At 38.8% G+C, this 15,732-nt stretch overlaps 1 pseudogene; it reads left to right on the forward strand.

The window, feature by feature from the left end:
- The window catches only part of LOC101349226 (60S ribosomal protein L12 pseudogene), a 24,335-nt pseudogene extending 15,065 nt beyond the window's left edge, over positions 1-9,270 (forward strand).
- The last annotated feature ends 6,462 nt before the right edge of the window (positions 9,271-15,732 follow it).

Raw genomic sequence — 15,732 nt, forward strand, 5'->3', positions numbered from 1 at the left:
ACATACACACAATGGAGTACTATGCAACGAGAAAGAACAATGATGAATCTATGAAGCATCTCATCACATGGATGAAACTGGAGGACATTATGCTGAGTGAAATAAGTCAATCACAAAAGGACAAATACTGTATAAGACCCGTATTGTAAAAACCCATGAAAAAGTTCACACACAAAAAGTAACAATCTTTGTTGGTTAACAGGGATGTGGGGGGAATACTAAATAGGCAATACATAAGTGATATCTTGGGTGAAGGGTGAGACAGTACACAATACTGGGGAAACCAGCACAACTTGTAGAAGGAAAGGTCATGGGAGCTCCACAGACACAGCCAAACTCCCTGAGGGACTGAATTGCTGGGCAGAGGGCTCTGCGGTCCATGGTCCGGGGTAACATATAGCTAAATTGGCATAACACAGTTTATAAAGACAATGTACCACATTCTACCTTGGTGAGTAGCATCTGGGGTATTGAAGGCCAGTGAGCAGCCATCTAATATACTCCACTGGTCTCACCCCTTCGGGAGCAAGGGGGAATGAAGAGAACCGGATACAAGGAAAAGATTAGTCCAAAGGACGAATGGACCACAGCTACTAAGGCCTCCACCATACTGAGTCCAGTACAGCTAGATGGTGCCCAGCTACCACCACCGACTTCTCTGACCGGGATAACAACAGAGGGTTCTGGACAGGGCTGGAGAAGGATGTAGAAGAAAATTCTAACACACAAACAAAAAAGACCAGATTTACTGTCCTGGAAGAGACTATAGAAACCCTGAGTATATGGCCCCCAGGCACCCTTTTAACCCAGTGGTGAAGTCACTTCCAACGTTCACCGTTCGGCTGGGATTGGACAGCCCCATAAAAGAAAACGGGACTAATGAGGTACAGCAGTCCAGGGAGAAGAACTAGAAGGCAAAAGAGGACCGGAAAGCTAGTGATAGGGAACCCAAGGTTGAGTAAGGACAGTGTTGACATGTAGTGGGGTTGTTTACCATTGTCATAGGGTGACGTGCGTACTATTTAATGAGAAACTATTTTGTTCTGTAAACCTTCATCTAAAGTGAGAATAACAGCACAACTGGAAGAACATAATCGATATTACTGAATTGTGCATGTAGAAATTTTTGAAATGGTATATCTTTGGCTATGTATATTTTCACCAAAAAAAAAAAAAAAGGTCGAGAAGGAAGAGGGTCGACACGTCATGGGGTTGTTAACCAATGTCATAAAACTATATCTGTAGTGACTGTTGAATGAGAAACTATTTGTTATGTAAACCTTCACCTAAAGTACAATAAAAAAAAAAAAGAAATTTAGAAAACACAAATAAAAACAAAAAAATGTAAAAATTAAAAAAAAAGAACAAGCTTTGGGTTCAAATCTCAGTTCTATTTCCTAGCTATATTGCCATGGGCAGATTACTTCAGCTATAAAAGATGATATCCGTCTTTGGAGCACTGGTGTAGAGGTGGTTAAAGTCCTTGGCTGCTAGCCAGAACAACAGAATAAAATCCATCTTTACCTTACAGAATTATTGAGAGGAAATAAATTAGTCAATACACATAGAACACTTGCTATTGCCTGATATATATTTTCCTATTATATTTATCCAATTCCCTATTGAAAGACATTTATGTCACTTCCAATATTTTGATGTTACAAGTAATTCTGCAGTAAATATCCTCACATAAAGTCATGATGCACATAGGGAAAAACTATCTGTAGAATAATTTCTTACAGTAGAAATTGCCAGGTCAAATGGAATGTGCATTGGTTTAAAATATATATTCAAACATACTGCTATATCACCCCCCACTGAGAGTGCAGTAATTTAATCGCTACAATTACACGAGAGTACCTCTTTCCTTTCATCATAGCCAATAAGATAGTTAAAAAAATGATACTACAGTATAATTCTAATTTGAATTATCTTTTTCTGTTTAAGATCCTTTTGCATTTCCTTTTCTCTTTCTCATGATCAATCTATTCATATTCTTCCCCTATTTTTATTCCTTTCCTTCATTTAACTATCAATTTTTTTCTAAAGTACAGGCAGCTAGTGCAGTACTTCTAACTCATTTCTCTTTTCATTGGGTTTGCAGCTTCTGTCTCAAAAATGTTCAGAAACTGCCATTTAAAAGTCACTAGTGGCTCACTAGTTACCACTTAATCATGTCTCCTCAGTCAGCATGCTCACACTTCCTGCAATATTGACTCTGGTTACCCGTCCTCCTTCTCCAGGTATTAAGGGGACTGCTGGATCACAAACCTCTGCTTCTCTTTGAAGCCCCTTGCCTGCTCTTTTTAATTCTCTGAGGGTGACTATATGGGCCTCCTGCCAGTTAAGCCTGGGTTCACTATATAATTTATCATCTAAACCAGGATACCTTTGAGAGTAAAGGAAGGGCTATTAGTAATTATTAATAATTATTCTAGGACAGCAGATGTAAATTGTTTATGTCCTGGGCAAACCAGGACATATGCTCACCCTAGTCAAGCCCCTTGACCATTTTTCTGTCAATTCTTCTCTTCTTTCTCAAGTACCCAGAGGGTTAAGTTAGCTTCTCTTTCCTTTTAGAGCAGTCGCCATTGATTTGTGTCTCTCAAAAAGTTATGCTGTAGTCTTAACCTCTATAACTGTGATTGTGACCTTGTGTGGGGAAATAGGGTCTTTCTTTGAAGATATTTATCAATGAAGTTAATGAGGTCATACTGCAGGAAGGTGGGTCCTAACTCTATATGACTAGTGTCTTATAAAGGAGCCCTGATAGTGCAATGGTTAAGCACGTGGCTGTTAACTGAAAGGTCTTTGCTTTAAACCCACCAGCTGCTCCATGGGAGAAAAGACCTGACAATCTGTTCCCATAAAGATTATAGCCTAAGAAACCCTGGGCAGTTCTACTCTGTCCTATAGGGTCGCTATGCATCAGAATCTACTTGACAACACAAAATGACAACAGCAGTGTCTTATAAAAGAGGAGGACAGACACAGAGACACACAGGGGGCAGGTGCCATGTGAGGAGACATTTACAAGTACCAAAGAATGCCAGGGATTGTTGGCAACCACTAGAAGTTAGGAAAGAGGTATGAAGCATTTCCTCTGTCAGAATTCTCAAAAGGAATCAACATGACCGATACCCTGATTTGAACTTCTAGTTGCCAGAACTGTGAGACAATAAATTTCTGTCCTTTAAAACCATCCACTGTGTACTTCGCAAGGCACCCCCTTATAGCTTACCTTTTTTGATCCGTCCACAATTCTCAGAAGTGGGCATTATCTTCATTTTTAGATGAAATTGTATTAGTTATATGTTACTATATAACAAATTTCCCAAGAATGTAGTAGCTTAAAACAACCAACAAGTATTAACTCACAATTTCTGAGGGGCAGAGGACCTAGTGTGGCTTCACTGGATGGTTTTGACCCAGGATCTCTTAATAGATTTCAATCACCTTTTAATCGTCATTTTAAGCCTTGACTGGGATTAGAAATTCTGCTTTTTAAGATGGTTCACCCCAATGACTATTGCCCTGAGTCCTCAGTTTCTTGCTGGCTGCTGTTTGGAAGTCTCAGTTTCTTGTCATATAGGTCTCTCCACAGGATTGCTTGGGTGTCCTCAAGACAGCATGGCTGATTTTCTCCGAAGTGATCCAAAGAGAAAGAAAAAGTACATGCATGTGTAAGAGTAAAGCTGCAGACTTTATAACTGAGTTTTGGAAGTAATGTACCATCATTTCTGACATACACTGTTGGTTACACAGATGAAAGCTTAGAAAGGGATTACATAAGGGTTTACAGAGGGTCAACAAGAATTTAGCTGTCAAGAGCAAGGTCACACGGTGAATGGCAGAGCCAGCTATTGAATTCGTGTCTCTTGACTCCAAATTCCTTGCAATGCTTTCCACAACTAATCCATAAACATTCCCTTTGGTGATAGGAAAAGAGAAGCAGATATAAAACTAGTTTATTCCTTGCATCAAAACTATAAAAAATAATATTTTCCCACTTTGTAGATAAGAATAAAGAGGTTCAGAAAAAGTTACGTTGTTCTAGTTATCATGTAATAAAATTGAGGAGTAGAAGCTAATCTACAATGATTTAAAATGTCTCCATTCTATTATACTAAATTGCCTCTATATCATGCTATTGGAGCAATATATAGACTAAATCACCCATCCTGTTCCTCCACTTCTCTACTTCTTGCCTTCTTTTATCTAATCGGCGGTATCAATGATTGTACTTCTAAGAAAGAAAGAATGCTGCCGATTAAATTATGAATCAATGCTTTAATAAAAGTCTTGTACAGTACATGAATTAGTCACGTAAGCCTCTCATTGCCTTGAAATTTCCTTCATTTCTTCTAAGGGATTTGCCATCTTCCCCTACTTTCAATTTCATTGCTTGGAATCTAATATATAATCCTTTTGTACATATCCCAGTAACAAAACATAATATGACTTTATTATTCATTTGTCATTATTTTCTTTCTTAAATTCTTGGTTATTCCTTTGTAAAACAAACCAAAAGAAAACAAAACAACAAAAACACACATACAAAATAATAATAACTTGCAAAAATAACTTGTTATTTTTCCAGTAATGAATATTTACTTCACTAAGCAAATTTGTACCCTACTGCATTGTTTCCGTGCTTTTTTTGCTTACACACCAACTTTTTATTAATGGTGATTAGACTTCACCTGCAGTAGGAGCAATGCATATATCAGTAACTTAATGGAACTGATGACAAATAAGAACAGCTATAACCACGTTATGCACCCTTGGCTGGCTGGGAGTGACTGCAAGATGCCGTTGGTTCTACGATGAATGCTGATTTCCAATATGTTAAGACATGAAAACTTAAGTATTTCAGAACCAATGAAATGCTATTATTGTCCAGGTTCTACTCCATTTACAGCCTGGGTAATTTCAAGATGTAAATAAATCCAGCTAAATCCAAGTCAGGCCTCTTTGACCTCACTTTTCAGATTCTGAAGCAACTTTTATGCTAATTTATGTTTCTGATCTCTCAAGAATTAGTGAGTAACCACTTCAAAATGTTATGCATGATGCCCAAAAGAGAGTGCTACCAAAGCAGATTATATCAACATACAGTGAACTCTCATGGACAGAGCCTGACAAACTTTATTTGGGTGAAAAGCAAAATAGAAAAAGTTATCTTCAAAGCAAGGCCCTGTGAATTTCCTCTAACAGAAAATTCAGTAAATGTGAGTAAACGCTGACAAAAAGTCAGGAGTGGTTCTGAGACCTATGGAGTGAGATGGATTGAGAAGCTAATGCCATGTGGGGTTTTGTTACCCTGGTAGAGTCCCAACATTTAGGAAACAATTTCATTTATTCTGCAAGCATTTGTTTGCTGTTCAACTGCTTGCATTTTTAGCCACTATTTGTATTCATTTCCCATTTGCTGCCATAGCTAATTATCACAAGCTTAGTGACTTAAAACAACACAAATTGATTTTCTTATAATTCTAGAGATCACAAGTCAGATGTCTTCAGGGCTGCAGCCCTTTCTGGTGGCTCTAGGGAAGAATCTGTTTCCTTAACGTTTTTCCACCTTCTGCTTCTAGAAGCTGCCTGCATTTCTCAGTTTATGATTTCCCTTCCCTCCATCTTCAAAGCCAGTAACACTGCATCCCTCTGGGCCTTTCTTCTGTAGTCACAGCCCCTCCTGACTCTCCTCTTCCTCCTCTCTCTTCCACTTTTAGGACCCTTGTGATTACATTGGACCCAACCAGACAATTCAGGGTATTCTGTTTTCAGGTCAGCTGACTAACAATCTTAATTCCATCTGTAACTTTAATTCCCCTTGGCCATATAACCTAATATAGCCATAGGTTCAGGGATTAGGATTTGGGCATTTTTGAAAGGTCATTATATGGCCTAACACACTATTTGTGCACTTTAGATTTATTATTTTATGAACACAATGATCTCACATTTTTCAAATTCATCTTGGAGTGCTAGAGATTGTAGGCTCACTTTTTTCACAAAGTATGTTTTTAGCACTCACCAATGGTTTGATGAAAGATGAGCAGACTGAGTTTTAAAACGGGGATTATAATCTCCTTCCTGCTATTTTGACTTCTTGGGGCAAATCACATCATCGCCTGTCTGAGTCATAGTTTCCTTTGTAATATTTGGATAATTGGACATTTCCTAGTCATTTCATGGAGTTATGATGTGGGGGTGATGACTATATATATATATATATATATATATATGCACATATGTATATAATGTCATTACTATCCAAATATGAGGTCAAGTATCTATGAGTAATATTGCAGATAATAATAATTAAAATGCCCCAATTTAACTAATTACTTCTTGTCTCAGAGTCTTAAAGGTTGTAGGAGTTAAAGACCCATAGGAAAACGTTTCCTCCTTTTGAAGAATAAACTGTTGTATAAGAGCAGCATTTCCTTTAGAAGTAAATGTTTTTAGAGAGCCCTAAAGCTCCTAGAAGCCCCAGAGTGCCTCATCTTTGGAGGATCTGGTTTAAAATAGTCTGTATCACAAATGTAAATTGTGTGATAGTTATGATAGGCCACATCTTCCACTTTGTGCATGTAGTACTTTTTTTTTTTTTTTTCAGACCTATCAAGAAAGGAAACTGTTGCTTGTTTAACTGCAAGCAAGGATGCACATGGGTGGGCCAGGGCCCAGGGTCTTCAAATTAAGGGCACATTTTCATTTTCAGTGCAATTAGCTGTTTAATTCAGCATCCAAATTTAGCAGTGCATTTGCATGTGCAATTAATTATGATTTAAAAGCACTCTGTGTTAATGGCTTCTTCTCCATTATCTACAAAAGTAATTACTGAAGGGTGAATTGCATTTGGAAATCATTTGGGAAAACATTTTTGTGCCCCTGGAGCCCAATGCTGTCAGTGATAGCAGTGGAATCAGAGCACCACACACAGCCTTACCCAGAGACATAAGGCTAAGGTGGAAGATACCTGGGTGGCAGGTGCTGTAGGAAGGGACCAGAATTGCTGATTTGTATATGCTAATTTTTTCCTTGCTTATTGGAATTAACTCAAATTATAGTTACCATCTACCACTTGTGTTTCAGTTCATCGTACTGTGGTGGCTTCTGTGTTGCTGTGATGCTGGAAGCTATGCTACCAATATTTCAAATAGCAGCAGGGTCACCCATGGTGGACAGGTCTCAGCAGAGGTTCCAGTTAAGACAGACTAGGAAGAAGGACCTGCTGATCAACCTATAAAAAAACTGGAAGTGAAAACCTTATGAATAGCAGTTGAACATTGTCTGCTATAGTGCCAGAAGATGAGCCCCTCAGGTGGGAAGGAACTTAAAATATGACTGAGGAAGATATTTTGGGACCTTCATTTGCTGATGTGGTATGACTCAAAATGAGAAGAAACAGCTGCAAACATCCATTAATAATCAGAATGTGGAATATACAAAGTATGAATCTAGGAAAATTGGAAGTCATCAAACATGAAATGGAATGCATAAAAATCAATATCCTAGCCATTAATGAGCTGAAATGGACTGGTTTTTGACCATTTTGAATCAGACAATTGTATGGTCTACTATGCCAGGAATGACAAATTGAAGAGAAATGGTGCCACATTCATTGTCAAAAAGAACATTTCAAGATCTATCCTGAAGTACAATGCTGTCAGTAATAGGATAATATCCATATGTCTACAAGGAAGACCAATTAATATAACTATTATTCAAATTTATGCACCAACCACTAAGGCCAAAGATGAAGAAATTGAAGATTTTTACCAACTTCTGCAGCCTGAAATAGATCACACATGCACTCAAAATGCGTTGATAACTATTGGCGATTGGAATGCAAAAGTTGGAAACAAAGAAAAGGAATACTGGTTGGAAAATATGTCCTTTGTGAAAGAAACGATGCAGGAGATTGCATGATAGAATTTTGCAAGGCTAATGACCTGTTTATTGGAAATACCTTTTTCAACAACGTAAACGGAGGCTGATACATATGTACCTCATTGGATAGAATACACAGGAAACAAATCAACAGTATCTGTGGAAAGAAACGGTACAGAAGCTCAATATCATCAGTCAGAACAAGACTGGGGGCCGACTGTGGAACAGACCATCAATTGCTCGTATGCAAGTTCAAGTTGAAGCTGAAGAAAATTAAAACAAGTCCACAGCCTCAGGAGCCGAAGTACAACCTTGAGTATATCCCACCTGAATTTAGAGACCATCTCAAGAATAGATTTGATGCATTGAACACTAATGACCGAAGACCTGTTGACTTGTGGGATGACATCAAGGACATCATACATGAGGAAGCAAAAGGTTATTAAAAAGACAGGAAAGAAAAAAAAAAAGGCTAAAATGGATGTCAGAAGAGACTCTGAAACTTGCTTTTAAATGTAAAGTAGCTAAAGTGAATGGAAGAAATGATGAAGTAAAAGAGCTGAACAGAAAATTTCAAAGGGCGGCTTGAGAAGACAAAGTAAAGTATTATAATGAGTGTGCAACGACCTGGAGTTAGAAAACCAAAAGGGAATAATATGCTCGGCATTTTTCAAGCTGAAAGAACTAAAGAAAAAATTCAAGCCTCGAATTGCAATATTGAAGGATTCTGTGGGCAAAAAATTGAATGACGCAACACAGGAAGCATCAAAAGAAGATGGGGCTCTCCGCTTTCGGCTCGGAGGAGGCCACAATGCAATGCACTTTCTTCGGTCGTCCCGCATCTGGGTTCATCCGACACTAGCCGCCTCCACCCTGCCGTCCAAGTTCACTCCAACAAGATCAAAGTCGTGTAACTGAGGTGCACTGGTGGGGAAGTTGGTGTCACATCCGCTCTGGCCCCCAAGATCTGCCCCCTGGGTCTGTCTCCAAAAAAGGTTGGTGATGACATTGCCAAGGCAACCAGTGACTGGAAGGGTCTGAGGATTATGGTGAAACTGACCATTCAGAACAGACAGGCCCAGACTGAAGTGGTGCCTTCTGCCTCTGTCCTGATCATCAAATCCTTCAAGGAACTACCCAGAGACAGAAAGAAGCAGAAAAAATATTAAGCACAGTGGAAATATCACTTTTGATGAGATTGTCAGCATTGCCGGTCAGATGTGACACTGAACTTTAGCTAGAGAACTCTCTGGAACTATTAAAGAGATCCTAGGGACTGCTCAGTCTGTGGGCTGTAATGTTGATGGCAGCCACCCTCATGACATGATAGATGACATCAACAGTGGTGCTGTGGAGTGCCCACCTAGCTAAGAACTACAAAAGAAAATATTTCAATAAAGGATCATTTGATTAAAAAAAAAGAAGAAGATGGAAGGAATATACAGTCACTCTACTGAAAAGAATTGGTTGACGTTCAACCATTTCAGGAGGTAGCATATGATCAAGAACCAATGATACTGAAGGAAGAAGTCCAAGCTGCACTGAAGACATTGGTGAATAACAAGGCTCAAGGAACTGACAAAATATCAGTTGAGATGTTTCAACATATAGATGCAACCTTGGAAGTGCTCACTCCTCTCTGTAAAGAAATTTGGAAGACAGCTACAGGGCAACCCACTGGAAGAGATTCATATTTGTGTCCATTCCAACAGAATGTGGAAATTATTGAACAATATCATTAATATCATGGGCAAGTAAAATTTGGTTGAAGACAATTCAAAACGGTTGCAGCAGTACATCAACAGAGAATTGCCTGAAATTCAAATCGATTCAGAAGAGGATGTGGAATGAGGGATATCATTGCTGATGTCAGATGCAACTTGGATGAAAACAGAGAATACCAGAAAGATGTTTACCTGTGTTTTATTGACTATGCAAAGACATTAGACTGTGTGGATCATAGCAAATTATGGGTAACATTGGGAAGAATGGGAATTCCAGAACATTTAACTGTGCTCGTGAGGAACCTGTACATAGACCAAGAGGCAGTGAGTGGTTCGAACAGAACAAGGGTATACTTTGTGGTTTAAAATCAGGAAAGGTGTGTGTCAGCGTTGTATCTTTTCACCATACTTATTCAATCTGTATGCTGAGCAAATAATCACAGACCCTGGACTACTGTATTGTTACAAAAATAATGCTCACCTTCTACATACCGTGAGGTAGTTCTGTAGGAGCCGTTATGGCAGGTTTTTTTTTTTTGTATGTTGTTGTGAAAAAAATGGCATAGCATGCTTGCAGGGATACCTCGCAGAGTGGGGGTGAGGGGCATGGCTGTCAAACAAATGCAGAAAGTATGCATTATTTGCTTTAAAAAACAGTATATGAAGAAGAATGTCACATCAGGATTGAAGGAAAACTCATTAAAAACCTGCAATACTCAGGTGACACAACCTTGTTTGCTGAAAGCGAAGAGGATTTGAAATACTTACTGATGAAGATCAAAGACCACAGCTTTCAGTATGGATTACACCTCAACATAAAGAAAACAAAAATCCTCACAACTGGATCAATAACCAACATCATGATAAATGGAGAAAAGGTTGAAGTTGTCAAAGATTCTACTTGGATCCAAAATCAGTATCCAAAATCAGTGTCAAGAAATCAAATGATGTATTAAATTGGGTAAATCTGCTGCAAAAGAGCTCTTTAATGTCTTAAAAAAGCAAAAATGTCACTTTGTGGATTTATGTGCGCCTGACCCAAGCCATGATATTTTCAATCACCTCATATGCATGCAAATGCTTGACTATGAATAAGGAAGATCAAAGAAGAATTGATGTCTTTGAATTATGGTGTTGGCAAAGAATATTGAATATACCATGGACTGCCAGAAGAACAAACAAATCTGTCTTGGAAGAAGTACGCCCAGAATGCTCCTTAGAAGCGAAGATGGATAGACTTGATCTCACTTACTTTGGACACGTTATCAGTAGGGACCAATCCCTGGAGAAGGACATTATGCCTGGTAAAGTACAGGGTCAGTAAGAAAGAGGAAGACCCTCAATAATGGTCTGACACAGGGGCTGCAACAGTGGGCTCAAACAGAGCAATGATTGTGGTGATGGCCCAGGACCAGGCAGTGTTTCGTTCTGTTTTGCATGGGTTCGCTATGAGTTGGACCTTTACTTCATGGCACCTAACAACAACAACATAGTCACTATATGATATCATTTAGACATAACAGAGGTAAATGCTGGATTTGCAATAGTGAAATTTAGAGGAAAAAAACTCACATCTTAAAAAATTTTAAAAGGAGACAATAATTTTAGTAAGTTTTCATAAATCACAAAATTAATATCTAGTTCATACATTTGCATGGTTTTATTCATTTAAAAAAAAAGATTTGACCTTAAAAAATAAACAAAAAAACTGAGATGAAATTGAAATTAGAGCCATTCATAATTAATAGAGGAGTCCCTGGGTGGTGCAAACAGTTAACACTCTCAGCTGGTAACTCACGGGCTCAAAGTTCCACCCAGTGGCACCTCAGAAAAAAAGGCTGATGATCTATTTCCAAAAAATTAGCCATGGAAAACCCTGTGGAGCACAATTCTACTCTACACACATGGGATTACCGTTAGTCAGAATCCACTGGATGGCAACTAATAACAACAATAATTAATGAGATCAGGCTGAAAACATAGACATTGGAGAGAATATAAACATTTTGAATAAGCAGATTGAGTCTTTTCCATTCGCTAAATAATTGTAAAACTCTACTATTGTTTCCTGAGGATAAACATTAAGAATTTGCTAACCTGAGGTTTCTGTAACTACAATGTCTGTAGGTTATCTGTGGAAGAATGAGGTTCAAGAACCTGCACAACCTCAGAGATCTTGTAACCCCACCCCTGAAGGAGCACAAAGACTGAATGACGGAGGAACTGTTACTTTAGTTACCTGTGGTTAGGCTGGAGCTTGACCTTGGTGGGAATTGCTGGGAGAAGAGTGATCGATGAGAAACTAAGGAGTACTTCAGATAAGTGGGGGAATTGTCACTTTAGCATTATTTCATCAAAGTTTTGTTTAAAATAGAACATATACATATTTATAAAAAAAAGAAAAATGGAAAACCAAACAGAACAGTATAAAATGATAAGGAAAAATCTTCAGTCCTACTCAGACTCCTGGTTCTTCTCCCCAAAGGTGACCACAGTTAATATTTTTAGATGAATATAAGATATACCACACAACCAGTTGCCATCGTGTTGGCTCCAACACATGGTGACCCCATGTGTGTCAAAGTAGAACTGTGCTCCATAGGGTTTTTAATAGCTGATTTTTCAGTAGTAGATTGTTAGGCCTTTCTTTTGAGGCACCTCTGGGTCGACTGGACCTTCCAACCTTTTGGTTAGCAGCTAAGCATATTAACTGTTTAGACCACCCACGGACTCCAATATATACTATAGCTTAAAATTTTCTACAAATTTTTGTATCATACTATAATCAATCTCTGTTTTGCTCCTTGCTGTTTTAAGCTTGGATTTCTTTGAATATTAAGACATTCAGATCTATCTTATTCTTTCTTATGATTGCTTAGAATACTATTGAATGGATATATGATGATACGTTTGATCATTCTCTTATTGTTGAACATATGGGCTTTTCTAGTTTTGTCTTTTATATACAACAATGCAAACAACATTTATGTAATTATCTGTTCATACTTTGATGTAAATATATAGAGAGGAAATTTTTATAATTCCAATCTGCTGCAAAAGACCTCCTTAAAGTGTTAAAAAGCAAAGATGTTAGTTACCTTGAGGTCTTAGGTGGTCCTGATCCAAGCCATGGTATTTTCAATTGCCTTATAAGCATGTGAAAGCTGGACAATGAATAAGGAAGATGGAAGAAGAATTGATGCCTTTGAGTTATGGTGTTGGTGAAGAATATTGAATATATCATGGACTGCCAGAAGAACAAATAAATCTGTCTTGGAAAAAGTACAGCCAGAATGCTTCTTAGATGCAAGGATGGCGAGACTTGTCTCACATACTTTGGACATATTATCAGATGGACCAGGTCCTGGAGAAGGACATCATGCTTGGTAAAGTAGAGGGTCAGCAAAAAAGAGGAAGATCCTCAATGAGATGGATTGACACAGTGGCTGCAACAATGGGCTCAAACATAGAAACAACTGGGAGGATGGCGCAGGACGGGGCACTGTTTCCTTCTGTTGTATATAGGGTTGCTATGAATCCGAACCAACTTGACAGCACCCAACAACAGCAACAAATTTTTAGAAACAAAATTGCTGAGTCAAGTGATATTTGCAAATGTACATTTTTTTGTTTGTTTATTGTTGTAGTTTAAATGAAGTTTACATTTCAAGTTAGTCTCCCATACCAAAATTTACACATACATTGTTATTGGACCCTAATTGTTCTCCCCATACTGTGACAGCACACTCCTCCTTTCCACCCCTGATTCCCCATGTCCATTCAACCAGCTCCTAACCCCCTCTGCCTTCCCATCTCACCTCCAGAAAGAAGCTGCCCATTTAGTCTCCTGTATATGCTTGAGCTAAGAGGCACACTTCTCACGAGCATCACTTTATGTCCCACTGACCAGTATGATCCTTATCTGAAGAGTTGGCCTTGGAAACTGTTTTAGCTCTGGGCTGATAGAGAATCCAGGGGCCATGTTTTCTGGGGTTCCTCAAGTCTCATTCAGACCATTAAGTCTGATCTTCTTACTAGAATTTGAGTTCTGCACCTCACCTTTCTCCTGCTCCGTCAGGGACTCTCTGTTGTGTTCCCTGTCAGGGCAGTCATTGGTGGTAGCCGGGCACCATCTAGTTCTTCTGGTCTCAGGCTGATGAAGTCTCTGGTTTATGTGGCCCTTTCTGTCTCTTGGGCTAATACTTTCCTTGTGTCTTTGGTGTTCTTCATTCTCCTTTACTCCAGGTAGTTGGGACCAAGTGATGCATCTTAGATGGCTGCTTGCAAGCTGTTAAGACCCCAGATGCCACTCACCCAAGTAGGATGCAGAACATTTTCTTAATAAGCTTTGTTATGCCAATTGACCTAGACGTCCCCTGAAAGAATGGTCCCCAGACCCCTACTCCTGCCACTGTGTCCCTCAAAGTGTTTCATTGCATTCAGGAAACTTCTTAGCTTCGGTTTAGTCCAGTTGTGCTGACTTCCCCTGTAGTGTGTGCTGTCTTTCCCTTCACCTAAGATAATTCTTGCCTATTATCTAGTTAGTAAATAACCCTCGCCCTCCCTCCCCACACTCATAAAAATCAAAGAATGTTTTCTTCTGTGTTTAAACCTTTTCTTGAGTTCTTATAATAGTGGTCTTATACAATATTTGTCTTTCTGTGACTGACTAAATACACTCAGCATAATGCCTTCCAGATCCCTCCATGTTGTGTTTCACAGCTTCATCGTTGTTCTTTATCGTTGCATAGTATTCAATTGTATGAATATACCGTAATTTGTTTATCCATTTGTCCGTTGCTGGGCACGTAGGTTATTTCCATCTTTTTGCTATTGTGAACAGTGCTGCAATGAACATGGGTGTGAACATATCTATTCGGGTGACGGCTCTTATTTCTCTAGGATCTATTCCAGGGAGCGAGATAGCTGGATCTTACAGTACTTCTATTTCTAGCTTTTTAAGGAAGCTCCATTTTACATTCCCACCAACAGTGTATAAGTGCTCCAGTCTCTCAACAACCTCTCCAGCATTTATTATTTTGTGTTTTTTGGATTAATGCTAACCTTGTTGGGGTGAGATGATATCTCATTGTGGTTTTGTTCTGCATTTCTCTAATGGCTAATGATTGTGAGCATTTCTTCATGTGTCTGTTAGCTGCCTGAATGTCGTCTTTGGCTAAGTGCCTGGTCATATCCTTTGCCCATTTTTTATTTGGGTTATTTGTCTTTTTGTTGTTGAGGTTTTGCAGTATCTTGTCGATTTTAGAGATTAGATGCTGATCGGATTTGTAGTAGCCAAAATTTTTTCCCAGTCTGTAGGTTGTCTTTTGACTCGTTTGGTGAAGTCTTTTGATGAGCATAAGTGTTTGATCTTCAGGAGCTCCCAGTTATCCAGTCTCTCTTCTGGTGCTTGTGCATTGTTACTTATGGTGCGTATTCTGTTTATGCCATGTATTAGGGCTCCTGGCATTGTACTTATTTTTTCTTCCATGATCTTTATCACTTTCAATCTTCTATTTAAGTCTTTGATCCATTTTGAGTTAGTTTTTGTGCATGTTGTGAGGTATGGGTCTTGTTTCAGTTTTTTGCATATGAATATCCAGTTATGCCAGCACCGTTTGTTAAAGAGACTGTGTTTTTCCCAATTAACGGGCTTTGGGCCTTTGTCAAATATCAGCTGCTCATAGGTGGATGAATTTATGTCTGGATTCTCAATTCTGTTCCATTGATCTATTTATCTGTTGTTATACCAGCACCCGGCTATTTTGACTACTGTGGCAGTTTAATAGTTCTAAAATCAGGTAGTGTGAGGCCTCCCACTTTGTTCTTCTTCTTGAGTAATGCTTTACTTATCCAGGGCCTCTTCCCTTTCCATATGAAGTTGGAGATTTGTTTCTCCATCTCATTAAAAAAAATGCCACTGGATGAGACTAACAAGGTATAGTAGTCCAGTGACCAGGGCCAGAAGGCAGAAGGGGACAAGAAAGCTGGTGATAGGGAACCCAAGGTTGAGTAAGGATATTGTTGATGTGTTGTGACATTGTTAACCATTGTTATAGGGCAACATTTGTAGTAACTGTTAAATGAGAAACTATTTTGTTCTGTAAGC

The sequence above is a fragment of the Trichechus manatus genome, unplaced genomic scaffold, assembly GCF_000243295.1.
Source record: "Trichechus manatus latirostris isolate Lorelei unplaced genomic scaffold, TriManLat1.0 scaffold00139, whole genome shotgun sequence".
In the NCBI taxonomy this organism is placed as follows: domain Eukaryota; kingdom Metazoa; phylum Chordata; class Mammalia; order Sirenia; family Trichechidae; genus Trichechus; species Trichechus manatus.